Source organism: Colius striatus, chromosome 1 (genome assembly GCF_028858725.1).
Source record: "Colius striatus isolate bColStr4 chromosome 1, bColStr4.1.hap1, whole genome shotgun sequence".
Lineage (NCBI taxonomy): Eukaryota > Metazoa > Chordata > Aves > Coliiformes > Coliidae > Colius > Colius striatus.
Window position 1 is genome coordinate 48,093,597 of NC_084759.1, and position 16,294 is coordinate 48,109,890.

Genomic DNA, 16,294 nt, shown 5'->3' on the forward strand with positions numbered 1-16,294 from the left:
AAGCCACAGGGACCCCAAAAGTACATTTTCACTCCTCAATAACTCAAGTATTCACTTGATGGAAATGGTTGTATCAAATATATTCCTTGTCCAGTTATTACCATTTCTTCTTCATGACTTCTCCTTCCTCAATACAGAGAAAGAAAAAAATAAAATATTTTCTTAAGTACTAAAGAAGTTGGAATGAAAGATTTTTTAATCTAAAGAAAAATACTGCTATAGCATTTTGTTCACCAATTAACTTCCCAGTAGTTATAATTTATCATACCTCTCATTTTTGCAGTTCAATATGAAGATAGTGATGAAAAGATTGCTTTTTTGAGAACAATGGAAATAGATAAGACTTAAATCTTGAGTGCCATCACATGGCACATATAAAACAATCACGGGTTCAGGCCCAGTCATCATGGCTTTATGAAAAGCACGTCCTGTTGAAATAATGTCTTTCTGTGACCATTTAACTTTCACTAAAGCTGAACATAACAGAACCAAAACTGATTCCAACTTCCTAAATCTATTCTTGCAACAAATTTCTGAAATTTGATTAAAATTGGAAATGTAAAGAAATAAAATTTTCACTGCAAAAAATGAAAAATAAATAGCAAAAATTATGTAACATATGAAGATAATAGGAAAATGCAGTCTGAAAAAAAGTATATTGAAATCTCAGCAAGAACTAAACGTTTTACAAAAATGTCTGTCCATTTTTCATCTGTTTACATTTTTTTAAATTTAATACAGATTCTATTTATATGCACATTCACTAAGAAATTTGTCTTTACACAAAAGGATTATAATGAATTTCATTTCAGCAATATTGCAAGCACTTTTGTGCATGATAATGATGATTTACCTTAATGTTCTCTCCTGTAGGATTTTGAAGATTAAATTTGATATCCTGTTCTTCTTTTAATTATTAAATTTCAAAATCGAGCTCAGTTTCAAATAAATGACATTTCTTCTCTATTCTTCTGTATTAAAATTCTGAGCTCCACTTGTCATTGCAAATGAGTTTCTTTAAATCTGGGTTTTTTTAAAGAAAATAAATATCCCTGAGATTAAATATCATTGGTAATTGGTTTGTTATCTAGGATGATGGTTAATAGAACAAAGTATTTCAAAATGTATGTTCCCTACTGGAAAGATTAAAAATATTCCAAATTTCTCATTAACCAAGTTTTATTGCATAATTTCTAAACTTTTTTTGTCATGAATGTTCCCTCATTAAAAATCATTACCATTCAAAAGGGAATACTTTCTGGTATTCAGTATTTCAGAAAGTATATTCGAATTCACACATCTCTACCTTTTTAGAAGTATTTATAAGTATGGCTGTCTTTCTGACCAACCTAAGTAGCAGATATTTAGGAGACGAGTTTTAAGGTATGCAACAGATGAAAATTAGTTATTTCTGGTAGAAACTGTCATCAAGTGAAGTTTGGAGGCAAAACTGTACTTTATCTTACTCTATATTCTTATCTTTGTTAACAAAGATACTTTTGGAAAATGATCTATAATGGAAGTGTATTCGGACTTAAATGACATTTTATACTGACTAGCTGAGCTTTGTGCAAAGAGCATGACAGTAATTCAAGTAACTATTGCAGTAACTTTTGGGTAAATCTAAGTTGTAAAATGTATGTATGTTAACTGTCAAAACCAGGATTTTACTGTCTCACCAACTATTTCTGAGAACAGTTATTCTGCAATATGCTTGATTCTATTGGATAATACAGTTAAAGTAATTTGTAGATGTTAGTGACAGAGCTTCACAATATTTTTTTTTTTTTATTAATGTAAGTTGCTTTTGTTCAACAAGAAAAATCGAAGTCACATCTGACTTTGGAAATGTTTTCTTGAAGTCATCTAGTTCCATGCCTTTACTCAAACAAGGATTAAATTCAAATTTCTATCCAATAAAAGTCTGAATGTTTCCAAGAAAGTTGTATACCTAATCTCTCTGGACAGCCTGTTCCACTCTTTTTGGGATCTTCCATGTCCTAGACAGAATTACGTTGTTATTATGCACTTCTGAGAAGGTTCTGATCTCTATAACACTTTCTCTCCTCAGACAGGTAACTGAAAATTAAATCCTCCTTAGTTTTCTCTCTCCATGAAGAACAATTTGACTTCCCTCTTCCTCTCCTTACATGTCCTGTGTAAGCCCCAAACTATCTCAGTGTAGTTATGTCCTTCATGGCAAGATTAGTATCTCTTAAGACTGGTTTTCAAAAGGCTATAATGAGAGTTCATGTGATCTCTGAGTAGCTTTAACTCTGTAGACATCATAATTTAGGAGTCTGGATCATGAATGCTATAAGAGAAAAAGATAAAAACAAAAGAAAAAGGAAATTATGAACACTACCAACATTATATATTTAAGTATTGTCAGATGTCGAAAATTCCCTGGTTAACTATATTTCCTTGAACATCCAATCTCAGGCAGAGAGTTACTGAAAACTTACATGAACTGTTCCAGCTGGCTCAACATTCTTTTTTCCTCAATCAGTAAGGCATTCCACAAATTAGAATATGTTTTGCTTTCCTCTTTTACAGGATAGTTTTAGATGGCTTATATTATATCAGAAAATTATTTATACAATCTTTACAATTTTGTACATACTCTAGGACTTAAAGAGGTGTTTCCAACTGCACAATGACAACTATTTTTTACATTGAAACAAATGAGCAAAAGTCTGTGATGACAAAGAAGATTGTGCGTAAAAAATTATCATAGTTATTAAAATTATACTCTAAGAAACAGTTTTCTTTTTGGTTAAGACCTCTAAAGTGAAGATCATAGCATTGCAACCATGATATCATTCATCATTGAGCTTCTTTTTTCAGGCAGAATAGTTACTAACAACAGAAGCTACAAAATGGTGCGTGACTGGACAACAATTGTACCAGCATAAAAACTGAGAATGGACATATGAGGACAAACTTGATGGTCTTGCTTTCAGATCCATTCTCTACTTCTTGCTAGACATCCACTTTGAAAACATATACTGTTTAAATCACATTTTAGAAAGTTTTCAAAAAAATGTCCCTCCCCCAGTTTCCAAATAAAAAATAGAGTGAGTTTTTTATCATAAAGTAATTAGTCTATGAACAATCTCTTAATTTATTTCCTTGCCTCACCCTATTATATTAGGGTAAAAAATTTGCTATTAAATAGAATAATTGTGCATACAGAAACTTCATAAATATGGCAAATGAAATTCAAGTCCTGCTAACATTTGAAATATTCTAGTTGACTGAACATGAAAGGATCAACATGGAACAGTCTTGATTTGCTAGAGAACAACTTGTCCAGCCTGCTTAGTCCAAAGAAGATGCATTTAATTTCTTATTACATAAAGATCCTTCTCAATCATCTTTAGGAGACAGGAAACAGAAGTCAACAAGTGATAGATTGAAGAAGTTTGCTGTATTTCATGCATCAATCAAGAAACTACTGTGCTTTCACTAGAAGGCTGTGCTGACATTCAGTGACATCTTGTCTGGCTTGAAAGTTGGGCAGAGATGAATTTCATGCACAAGAGCAAGTGCAGAGTCTTGCACCTGAGGAGGAACAATTTTACTATAAGAATGGTGGAGCACTGGAAGTGGCTGCCCAGGGAGGTTGTGGAGTCTCCTTCTCCGGAGGCTTTCAAAACCTGCCTGGATGCATACCTGTTCCACCTGATTGAAGTGAACCTGCTTTAGCTGAGGGATTGGATGATTTCTAGATGATTTCTATAAGTCCCTTCAAACCCTTAGCATTCTGTGATTCTGTGTGATTCTGAGGTTTCATTCTGAGATATTTAATTTACTTATAGATCTTATATGAATTATATATTTAAAAACATAGAGATTTGATTCTATCAGAAGGGTAGGGAGCAGGCAGATAAAGCTGAACATCACAATGTCATTTCCTTAAAGGATCTCAGTTACTATATTTTGTTGGAGACATTAATCACAAGTTCATAAAGATGATTTTTAAAATATAGTGGAAGCATTGCATATCATACTTCATATTTGATATGTCATGTGAGAGACATTTTTAAGCTTAATAGGAGATGAATCACATAAATAATCTTCAGATTTGCAACTAGATGGTGTTCAGATATTCAACTTGTACAAATAAATCTTTATATACCTCTACAACAAAATGCACCTAATTTGTATTTCAAGTCTACTAGAAATTATATTGTTATTGCTGTTACTGCAAATCTCTAATCCACTACTTGGTGTTATGAAACCTTAACATTAATATCAAAGTTTAGAGATTTCTACTGTTTACATATCTTGAAAGAGCATTCTGTATAGGGAAAAAATATTTTATTTTAATAAATGGTGGCTGAGAATGCCAACATGAACAGCTTTTCAGCCTCATGAGCAGTACTCTTACCCAGTCAAGACTGTCAGCTAGTATGTAGCTAGCATCTATTTTCATTCATGTTCCTCTGGTAACTTGTCTACTGTCACAATCTCTTCAAAATGATTGTTAACAGTTAGACAGTCGATGTCCTGTGATTACTGAGTATGATATGAATTAAAAAGTGGTTGGGAATTTGCTTGCATTGTTGGGGTTTTTTTGGTTTTTTTTTTTGTTTTTTCTTCCCTTCAGTTGTTGTCTCCTGTATTATATGTTAGTTTCATATTGTCTTCAGGACTTTTTGTTCTCTGCAAGCCACCAAATACTGTGGAGATCCAGAGGGAGATTTTTTTCTTTGGCTTTGCTTTTGAAGATGTGGAACATGAAGGAAACAAAAATGAGTAACAAACTCAACAAGTAGATTTAAGGACAGATGGACTAGATCTACCACACAGAAAACTGATTACTTCATTATATCCTGGTTTGAGTTCTGATAACACTGTCAGCTTGGTGAAGATAAAAGCTTTATTTTGATAATTCTATGATGAAAAATCATGCTTTTTTTTTTTTCTTTAAAATGATGTTTTATCTTAGAAATATCTTCTATTCATCAGCCTCTGAGTATATGTGTTCAATTCTTTCACTAGGATTTTCAATATTTCATTCTTGTGTCTAAAACTGTGACGCAAGCTTTTCTGTCTCCTGTATAAATCATAAACACAGTGTACATATCTCATTAATGTTCTTTGCAATGGAAAATATAAATGACATTAAGTTCTTTCATTGGATCTGAAATGTTTCATGACATTTAGAAGTTGTGTGTTTGATAAATGTATGTAAGTTTTCATTACCTAGTAAGGAAAGAGAAAAGGAGTCAAAAGCCAGATGATACATGATGTGTCAATTGAGAGTTCATCTAAGATGATCCTCCTACAGTAATTAGGAAAGAACGAACAAGATGAATAATATCAGAAAGATTACTTAGTCATAAGAAAAGACTTCTTATCTGTCTTTATTCACTGATGCTGATGAGTCACTACCTTAAAATATAGCATTGCACTATTTTCATTTTAAATAAGTCTATACTGCCATCAAATGCAATGGTCCTTGTCTCTGGCCTCCTCTCTTCTCATCTATTGTGCAGGGATGGAAAGGATAGTCTTCAGCAAATAAATCTCCACTTTCTGTTCACCACATGATTGAAGTAAAAATAGCAAGGAAAGAAGGATACTACAAGAACAAATAGAAGAGGAAGTGGCCTTGTCCTTTTTGATATCAGCTGAATTAAAGTGTATTTGGTGTAGGTGATGAAGTTTTGGTAGTAGCAAGGTGCAGGGGTGATGTCTGTGAGAAGAAACTGGGACTGCTCCATGCTGCACACAACTTGTTCCAGATCATAGAATCATAGAATGGTAGGGGTTGGAAGGAACCTTTAGAGATCATACTAGTCCACCCTCGCTGCAGTAGTAGGTCAACCTAGATCAGGTCACATAGGAACGTGTCCAGGTGGGTTTTTAAGACCTCCATGGAACGAGCCTACACAAGCTTCCTGGGTAGTTTGTTCCAGTGCTTGGACACCCTCACAGTTAAAGAGTTTTTTCTTACGTTTTAATGGAACTTTTTTGTGTTACAGCTTCATCCCATATCCAGATGGCTCCAATGGACCTACCACAGGATGTAGTTGAGCTTCTCAGCCGAGAAGATGCCATCTCTGGAAAATGTGAGAATGGGTAAAAACGTCATGGAGAGAGAGGAGAGTAAAACAAAAAGAGTGAAAAAAAAGCAGATAGAAGATTAAAACCTGAAGAGGAGGAGGAGCTCCATGATTGAAGCATTTTGTTGTCTAGGGGAAGTCCAGCAAGGAGGAAAGAGAAGCAGACTTAAGTGTTATAAACTGACCACAACACTTATATCCTCTTCTTCCCTGTGCTACTGTGTCAGGGAGGAAGGAGAAGAGCTGAGGATGAACATGAGAAGTCGAGTCTAGGAATAATGAAAAATGCAGTTTTAATATTTTTGTTTCTGTTTCTTGCTACTCAAGTCTTGCTTAATTGGCAATGAATTGGTTTTCCTCCTGTTGAGTCTGTTTTGCCTGTAGTGGTGATTAGTAAGTGATGTCTCTGACTTTATTTAAGTTCTTTTTTTTTTTTCCCTTGTTTTCTCTTCTGTTCCTGCCAGGGAGAGAGAGAGCATCTGGATAGAAGTTTGTTGGCCAAGGCTAATCCTTGTACTTCTCTGTCAAGTACATCTTCTACATAGCTTTTTGTTGCTTATCGTTCTTGTCTTTTTTGCTCTTTAATCGTTTTATAGATTTTTATTTGAAGAATGATACTTTAACCGTAAAATTGTGAAAGCTTTAAATTTTAACTAAAAAAAAGGTAATGATTTTAAAAGAAAAACTATTTTTATGCTGTTTATCCTTCAGTGCAAAAGGGGTTTAGATGTAATTTTCTAAAACCCATTCTGTCATAGATTACAGCGTTACAAATCTAGAAAAGCTGTACTGAAAGTTTTGTACACTAGGAAATCTCTGTTAAATTCAATGATGGGTGCAGGGGAAAAAGAGCCTAAACATTTTACTTTAAATGTTCAAAATATGTTTTTAAGTAGTTTACATAAGTGAGTTATTTGTTCCCTTTTTGTTTGATAGCTAAATAGAAAACTAAATTCAAAATATTGAAATACATGTTTTGCAAGCATATAGATTTGAGAGGAGTCTGACTGGCTTTCTATTGGTGCTAAAATCTGAGAGAAATAAATATGTAAACTGTAGCTTTAAGAAGAAAGATGCAGAAAGGAAAGCAGCTATTGACCTATGCTATTTGAAACTAACATCAATAATACACAGACTAGATAATAACTAGATAAAATCCTGCTAAGATGATCCATGTGAGTTCATTCTGGTCAGCACAAACTGTAGCAGGATGAGGCTTGGCACATTTGTCCAGATACCCCAGAGGAGACACATCCCTGGGCCAGAGAAGAAGAGGACTAGTTTTGTTGTGCACTCACAGTAAAGAAGCCGTGCATGTACATCACGGTCACCATGAGAAAACAAGTCCTCAGTGAGTGGTGGGTACCAACTGCCATCAGCATGAGCACTTTCCCAATGCAACTTTGGCATCCCTTCCACTGCCACACTGAGTCTTTGGTGGCTATAAAGATATCAGTGTTGCAGTTAATGTGTCAAAGTCTGAAAATGTGTCATGATTTAACCACAATCAGCAGCAGCAAGTAAGCACCATGTAGCTACTTGCTTGTTCCTCTCCCTCCCAGTGGAATGACAAGAAGAATTAACAAGAATTGAGATCAATTCAATAACTAAAATGAAACAAAATGTAATAATACCAATACTTTTCAATTATTATTAAGGATAATGAAAATGAATATCACAAAAAGGGGAAATAAAACCCAAGAATAAAACAGGTGATGAACAATGTAATTCCTTACCACTTGCTGATTGATGCCTAAGCAGGATTGGACTCTCACAGCAAACATCCCTCAGTTGGTATGGAATATCATTGTGGCTAGTTTGAGTCAACTGTCTGGGTGGTATGGTTTAAGCCCAGCCAGGAACAAAACACCATGCAGCTGCTTATTCACTTCTCCTTTCCCCATGGTGGTATAGGGAAAAGAGCATCATGAATCAAGAGAAGGACAAGAAACGATAATCATGGTCACAGGCAAAATGGACTTGGGGAGGAAAATAAAATCAATCTAATTCGTAACCAATCAGAACAAAGCAGAAAACAAACCAGAATAGGATAATCAGAAATATGATGATCTTCTTTAAGATCTCCTTCCCCCTAGCCTTCCTCTCTTCCCAGATTCATCTCCCTGCTCCCAAATTTTCTGTCCCCTCCCTGGTTTAGCAGAACAGAAAAGCAGGATATAGAGGTTGCAGTAATTCCATCACAGATAGTATCTGCTGCTCCTTACTCCTCACATTTTTCCCTTTCTTCATCCCATAGGGAGACATCTCCATGGGGTCCATCCCATGGGATATAGCCCTTCACAAACCTCTCTGGCATTAATCCTTCCCATGGGCTGCAGCTCCTCCCAAACTCCTCTAGTGTGTGTCTCTTCTACAAGAAGTAATCTTTCATCAGACTACTCCATTGCATGCCTCCCAGAGTCACAGTCTTCTTCAGACACTGCCACCTTCTCCAGCATGGGGTCTACCACGAGAACCCAGTAGATCTCACTTCCAACATTATCCTCCTTGGTTTGCTGAGGGACAGCAGCCATCTAACTATGGGATGCTGTTAAGACTCTGTTCCAGCATGCCTCCTTCTCCCCTTCCAGGTTTAAACCACAACTCCGCAGAGTAATCCCAGCCCCAAACATTTTCTCAAAAATATAGTGTGTATTGAAACTGACTTTCATATAGACTCCAAAACAAGATAGCATGTAGTTTCATTCGTTTAAAAACGTGCAATTCAGTGTGCCAGCTCCTATTTATGAAATGCTAGCTCCTACTTATGAATTATCAGCTTCAGTCTCTAACTACTTACTCAGTGGGCAAGTCAAAGAAATAGCATATGGATGAATGTTCTTGTTTATTATCTGAAGAACAAAAGGCAATTTATACCTGTCTTTATTGTCAGTCACTTTATTTATATGTACAGTCCAACAAGCAATCCAGTTCTTCAAATGAACTCGTACCAATTTACAAAAAAAAAAAAAAAGAAAAATAGATTTCATACAGCTGTCCAGGAAATAAATAAATAATCATAAATAAATAAATGAAAAATTATTTTTTATTATCAATAAAATATTGCAGTTAGGAAAAACCTAGAAGCTTTTTTTTAATATCCCAAAGGGAAAATATTTCCAGTCTATTTTAGCAGTTATTCTGATTGTAGAATAAAAAACAAGACCTTTGAGTTATAATGGAAATTCCATTGCAGTCTTAAGTGCATCTCTGGTTATCCCAAAGTCATATTGTGTATTTTTGGTACGAGTGGAGCTTATGGCATAATATGATATCAAGTCAAATATCATAGATAATATCTTATGGACATTTTCATTACTCAAGTAGATCTTGCTGCTAGTATTTGTATTTATTAATAAAATTCCCTATAGTGAATTTTTTTTGTTAAGTATGGTAATTTTATAAGAGAAAAATAGGGTATTCTATATATATAATTCTATGTATTGCTGTTGGAAATGTTGTGACTTTTACTGTGGGTGTCTGAATGCCTCCAGTAACTGCTTGATGAATCTCTCCCCACAGCAAAATGTGAAGTATTGCTGAATTATTGCTGTCAAAACTAACAGAGCTTTTATATTACAGTGACAGTCTGTGCTATAAAAAAACCCTAACATTGCATCAGGCAGAGAAACAAACAGAAAAACACCACCAACAAAATATAACAGAAGAAAACCACAGTTCCTACACAATTACTATTCTCTCTTTTTCTATAAATCTTCTGTTTTGTTATCTGGATTTCAAATATTAAATTGGATTTTATTAAATTTACTTTTTGTATTTTAGATTATATTTTTCCTTAACTTTTGTAGAGACCATTTACTTCACTCTAATAGTTTATTTTTTATTTTTAAAAAGGAGGCAATAAAACTTTGCAGATACTGTTTTCAGAGCCACAACCAGCCTTGTCATAACTGCACTTGTATTGAAGCCAAGGAGATACACAGTGACTAGTACTGGCAGCTGCTGAAAAGCCTCCTCTACATTAGGATAAAGCAATTCACAGCTGAAAATTTAGTTTAAAGATACAAGCAAGATCAAAGAAAAGACTATGAAACTACTGAAAAATAGAGTTTGCTTCTGTCACAAAATTATGAAATACAAAATAATATAAACTATTAAGAACTTCTGAAAAGAGGTATTTACAAGGAAGATTTGAATCTACTTTTCCTGTCTTAAAGCAGAAACCAAAAAAAGCAGTACCGATAGGAATGCTCAAATGAAAAAGTATATGAATAATTGAACATGTTAACATGGTGTCCAAGTATAGACAAAGAAAAAATGTATTTAGGAGTCTGTGGAAACCAGTATACATGACTCATTTATAATTTTCTATTTAAAAAAAAGTTTTCAGATTCTGAGAAGCTCAGTCTATGGGATTGCGATTTTTGTGGGTTTTGAGGAAAGATCAGAAAGAAAATCTTTCATTAGATCTATTTATAAGATGTCTGTCTAGTATGAATATTGTAAGTCTCAACTGAATTAGACTACAGAGAATCTAATAGAGTAACCTGGTGAAGCTAAACATTACAGATTTATTTTGTATATGTGTATATGTATATATGTCTTGGATTCTGTTTGGGTTTTTTCCTGTTCAGGCATTCCTACGTGTCCTGAGTTTATTCCCAACACACACATTCTTTTATTCTATAAAAATACTTCAGCTGAATTACAGAACAATTCTCACGTTATTTTAGACATATTGCAAAGTGAAACAACATATATTAATGCATAAAAGAAATATATGTGTTTTTTGTGCAAGGTACGTAAATGCAATCCAGATGGATATATCCTTAGACATAAATGCAAAGATGACAGTTTATCCCTGGGTTATAAGATCTTTGAATGAGTAGCTTAGCCTCAGAAAACTAATTTGTTAAAATCTTGGTTAGATAAAATAAATTATACTTTTAAAATCTAGATATTCAAAGAGAATTCAGCTAGATAAGCAGACTGAACTTTTGTGGGGAGAAAGGGAATGGAAGGCTACCTTTGGAGAAAGCTTCACTATAGGTAGGAAAACCTCAAATGGACAAGCAAAATAATGAAACAAAAGATGGCAATTTAAGAAGCCACATACAGTGATAAGACCTTAAATCCTGTTAAGACTTCAGAGGACACCCAATCACAAGTATAGTACTATAACACAACAAATATAATGTTTTCACAGTTATTATCCCACCATAGTTCTTTTACCAACTTGACATTAAAAGGGCTAACAGCTTTTCAGGCATTTATGAATATGTCTGGTTTTGACTTTGTCTCAGCTTAGTTTTAGCTGCAACACCACATTGTTCGACAGTCTGATGACTCTCTTCTAACTTGCTGATAGCTTCAACTTAGCTTTATGCAACTGTATCAAGGAACTGTACCACCTATGGTAGAGGTTTAATAAAAATTAATAATATTTGAAGCTGAATTTGTGCATTGGGCAAAAAGACGTGTTAGCAACAGACTGAAAACATGAGAAACAGCACTACAGACAAGACTGAAGAGGAAAGAACATGAAGTACCACCATTACTGACACCATACTTGTCTTGATGAAGACCTCTGGGTTCTGGCAACCCATCACAGCATCACATGTTGCAAAAAATGGCTCTTGACCTTTGACTGTAGTTGCTTAGAAAGGTGACTGTAGCAATGGAAACAGGGGAAGATACCAGAAAATTAGAGTGCATAACATTTTTAACTGATTTATTAATGGGAAATATGAATAATTTAATAACTTGAATTAAAAGTGTTAATATCATTGTAATTAGATTGAAGACACTTGCTTTTGGATTTTGGTTACACTGTTAAAACATTACTTAGACTATCAATGAATTTACATGCCTAAGTAAAAGATATATTCCTTTTTTACCCATAGGTAAATTTTGTAATAAAAGTGGATTCAGGCACATACAGACAGCCTCTCATTATTTTGTACAGGATTGTATATGTCTGGTACAGACTGAAAGTGAGTGTAACTGGTCTTTAAACTCTCAAAACCACAGTGGAAACAGATAAAATATTTATGTGTCTCTGTCTGAAAGGACATACTAGATAAAAGTATGTTTATGCCATCTAGTTAAGGAATCCAGCTTAGTTTTTTAAAGTTTGTTGTGAAGTATAAAAGATGGGATTTATTCCCATGTTGCACATCCGGATACACACCCTAACTGTGTGTACAGTGGCATCTGAATGCAGAATGTCTTCTTTTCTTTGGAAAAAGAGACCAGGTGCATGATATGGTGGCTGAGTTGTGCTCAAGTAGCATCTATTTCTCTGCAGCGATTAAATAGAGAGCATATGCTCATGACTTAAAAGTGAAACAACATGCCTAGAGATATTTATGCTAAAAATTCTTCTGGCTTTCTTTTCTGCTGGCAGTAACATTTATGAACATTGTTAGACTAACAAAGCAGAAAGGCAAATCCTTACAAAAATGTCTACATTTATTAACGGAAAAGTTGCTTACAGAATAGTGATAACTTAAAAGTATGTTAGCATTTCTGAATTGCTTGAAAGAATAAGAATTCTCAGAGGTATTACTGGACAACATTTGTTAAAAGAGTATTTTAGAATGGTAGGAACATTTAAAACCAATTCAATTTAATAAAACACACCAATCCAATGATTCAATATAACATGTTAATCAGGTGTGATGTATCAGACACAGAAAGCTTTATAAAGATACATCCTTTTCCACAAATGTTTAAGATTCTATGTTATTAATTAGCCATTATTATTCAAGCATTTGGTATGCTAAAAGAGAGTGGAGAAGCATATATCCCACCAGGTAATGTGCAATTTATACATGTAAAATTCTGTATAATTTTTAAATGATAGTAAGAAAACAAAACACACCAGGAGAATGTAGAATGTGAGACTTTGTAGCATTGTCAGTTTGTGTTTCAAGGACAGCAGTCATGTTTTCAGAGATGCATAAAATAAGCAATAATTTTAAAAATTCATCAAATTACACTTAACATTTCTGGGACCTACTGAGAATAGTGATTTAGGACTCAGAGTTGTAATTTATCCAACTCCAGCCATTCAGGTCTCTGTGAATATACACATCTGAATCTTGTGCCCACTTCCATTAATGTTCACAGGATCTCAAACACAGTATGTAACTACTGGGGTCGCTTAGTGTTCACAATGATACATCCTAATGTGGTTTGCTTGTAGGTTTCTTTAGGAGGTTTTTGTTTTCAGTCTCTCCTTGAACTTGGGATTCATCTCTCTCAACTTCAATTGACTAATAGTTTACAGCTGAATTAGTCTCCTCAAAGTCTTTTTACAGTCAATGGAGAAAACCAGAGAAGTACATGCGCTGATACCATAACTTGTTTTCTCTATGCTGTCTGGTGGGCAGTTTAGAAGTCTTCTTGAGCTGTCTAATCTATATTCCATAAGTCCGTTTCTTCTGTTTTGATCCTTATAAGAATTTTTAAAACACGAAAGGTAGTATCAAAATTGTTAGGCATAAATTTGCTTGCAGATAAAAGGGTGCCATTCATAGGTATTGCTTTTTTTTTTTTTCCTTTTGCAGCCTTGAAATAATTAAAAGTATGGTATCTTTTAGCAAAATATATGTTTTCCTATATGTTTTAGCAAAAGATATGTCTCCTTTATATGGTGCAGTTTTCCATCAAATGTTTCTCCACTTACTGATTGCCCTCAATGAGACATGAAATGCCCTTTTCTTCACTTCAGATGCTTTAATTAGTTAGAATAAATTTTACCAGACACACAAAAAAGACAATGGCCAAATTCCATCCCAAATCTCCCTTTATTCACATTAAAGGTCTTAATAATTTCAGTAGGAAATTTCTGTCATTCCTTATTACTGAATGGCTGTGGAGAAGACTGTAGGGTATTGAAGAACTGAAATCAATGGAAAAGCTTAACCAGCTTTCAGTAGAGGTAGAATTTATCTACAGAGAAGTAAAAAAGGAAGCCTTTTTATTTTCCTTGTTCCCTTGTTTTCCCTTTCAGCTGATACAAGAAATTGTATTCCCTCTTGTTTCTACCTCCAGCCAGTAAAAGCTATATATATATCTTTTATCTTGATTTCATAAATTCAGGCAAATGTAAATCTGTGCGATCATTAAGATGTGTATCACCAGAACAGAATAGGAAATGAGATGTTGAGAGATTGAAGATGTCTGTGGTTTTAAACAAAAAGAGTCATTAATATCTCTTTATATTCTGGAAATACTTGGAAGAAAAAGATATAATTTTAAAAAATCTGATAGGCAGTAATATACAAAATGGATTTTAAACTATAGAGAGGGTAGGAAGACTTCCTGATATAATTCTTTTTTTTGTCTGAAGAGTTGTTACTGCAATAGAAAATACATTGAATAAATCTATTTTAAAGGAACTTGAACAAGAAAGCTTATATTTCAATTCTAATGCATAGTAATGCATTTTCCTTTAATGAACTGTATTTTTCTTGTGAATGTATTTTTCTTTAATAAACTTTTATTGAAAAAAAAAACCCTGCCTTTGTGCCTTCAATATGAAATAAAGGACAAACATTTGAAGCTCTGAAAAAAACCATACTTGTTTTAGATAAAAAAGATAGCTGTGATAGCAGTCTGCTTGTGATTTAACTATATGTGTATTTAAATGATAACGTTAGTTGTGTTTTCCTGTGAAAAGGAAGAAACACAGAACAAACATAGATTTTAGTAACATAGGGCAAAGTATGGAAACTAAGAGCACTGAACAAAGAAATTACAAAATAAACTGCTGTTGTCACAGATAAGGTATGTTTTAGAGAGTGAGTGTTGAAACAAAACTTTTGAAAATACTTAATCAAAGTTAAGTGATACAAAGATGATTAGAGGGAACAATGTCATCTTTCTCCATTCAGCAAAGCACCTAAGTGTTTCTGGGAAACCTTTTATTGTGTCTAAGAAAGTCATAGAATTTGTGACTGTAGACTTGTAGATATATTTTCCTATTAGTTCAGGTTCGTTTTTAACTTAATTCTTCCATCAGGATTATATAATATCTGATAAACATTCACAATGATATTCTTAATTTCAATTTTTACATTGTAACATATCCCAAATATTTAATGGATAGTTCCACCAGTTGTGGTCATTAAAAGAAGATAAAAAATTCCTTAGTAAATATTCCTTTTGCAATGGATTTCCAGAAGCCACCTACTACTGCCCTCTCAAAGAAGGTATTATTAGATTAAGATTTTCAGGAGCTTATTGGGTTCTGAACATCTTTGAGGATGAAGATCTTTCAGCCTCTCTGGACAACATATGTTGACTTCTATGTTTGACTTCTTCAATGTTTGACTTCTTCATGGGAATTTTTTTCTCATCTAAATAGTCCGCATAATTTAAAACTCCATGGATGCACCTAGCATGACATGACACTGATAAGAAACAAAAGTTTCTGAGGTGTAAACATCTTCTGTCTCTGGTGATTTGTTTCCCGGTTCAATCCAGATCAAAAATACATGCATAAATCAACCACAAAATTTCACACAGCACAAACCGTGATTTTCAGACAATTCTACAGCAAAGGACATTATAGAAAAGATGTTTTATATTATTCAGTAAAGTACAATACTTTTTGGTATGATAAGAGTTGTTATGAAAATTTTTCTTTTTCTTTTTTGTATCAAGGTTAATCACAATAAAGAAAATATCCTTACTGATAAATATGTTAATTCACACACAAATAGTGAAAGGTAGTATCTTGTACTTCATGTTCTGGGTATTTATGACTGTACAAAGGAAGGAACTACAAGTAATAATTAAGAATTGTAAGCATAATCTGTTTTTTTATGTGGTCTACTTTTTTGTCTGTGTTGTAGTGTCTTCTCTGTGGAGTAACATAGCAGTTACATTTTCAAGATTTTGCCAGCTGGAGATTTTTTAAAGAAATTATAAACATCCTTTTTAACTCCATACAGGTCAATCTGTCACAGACAGAATTATTGTACAATTCTCAGAATAAACAAATCAGCTCTGCTTAAAACAGGCTGTTTCTGGCCCTAGTTAATACAATTGAAAGGCTGAACCGAGATTGCACTTTGGTGAGTATAAGACCTTAGAGTTTCAATCTAATCAACAGTCTTAGCCATTCTTTGTTTTGTTAGACTGACTGAATACAATCAACTCTTACAGACCAAGAAATAATAGAAATATGCATACATTTTGAAAGAGGAACACAAGAAAACAATAAACTTGTTGAATATATTCTTCTAATG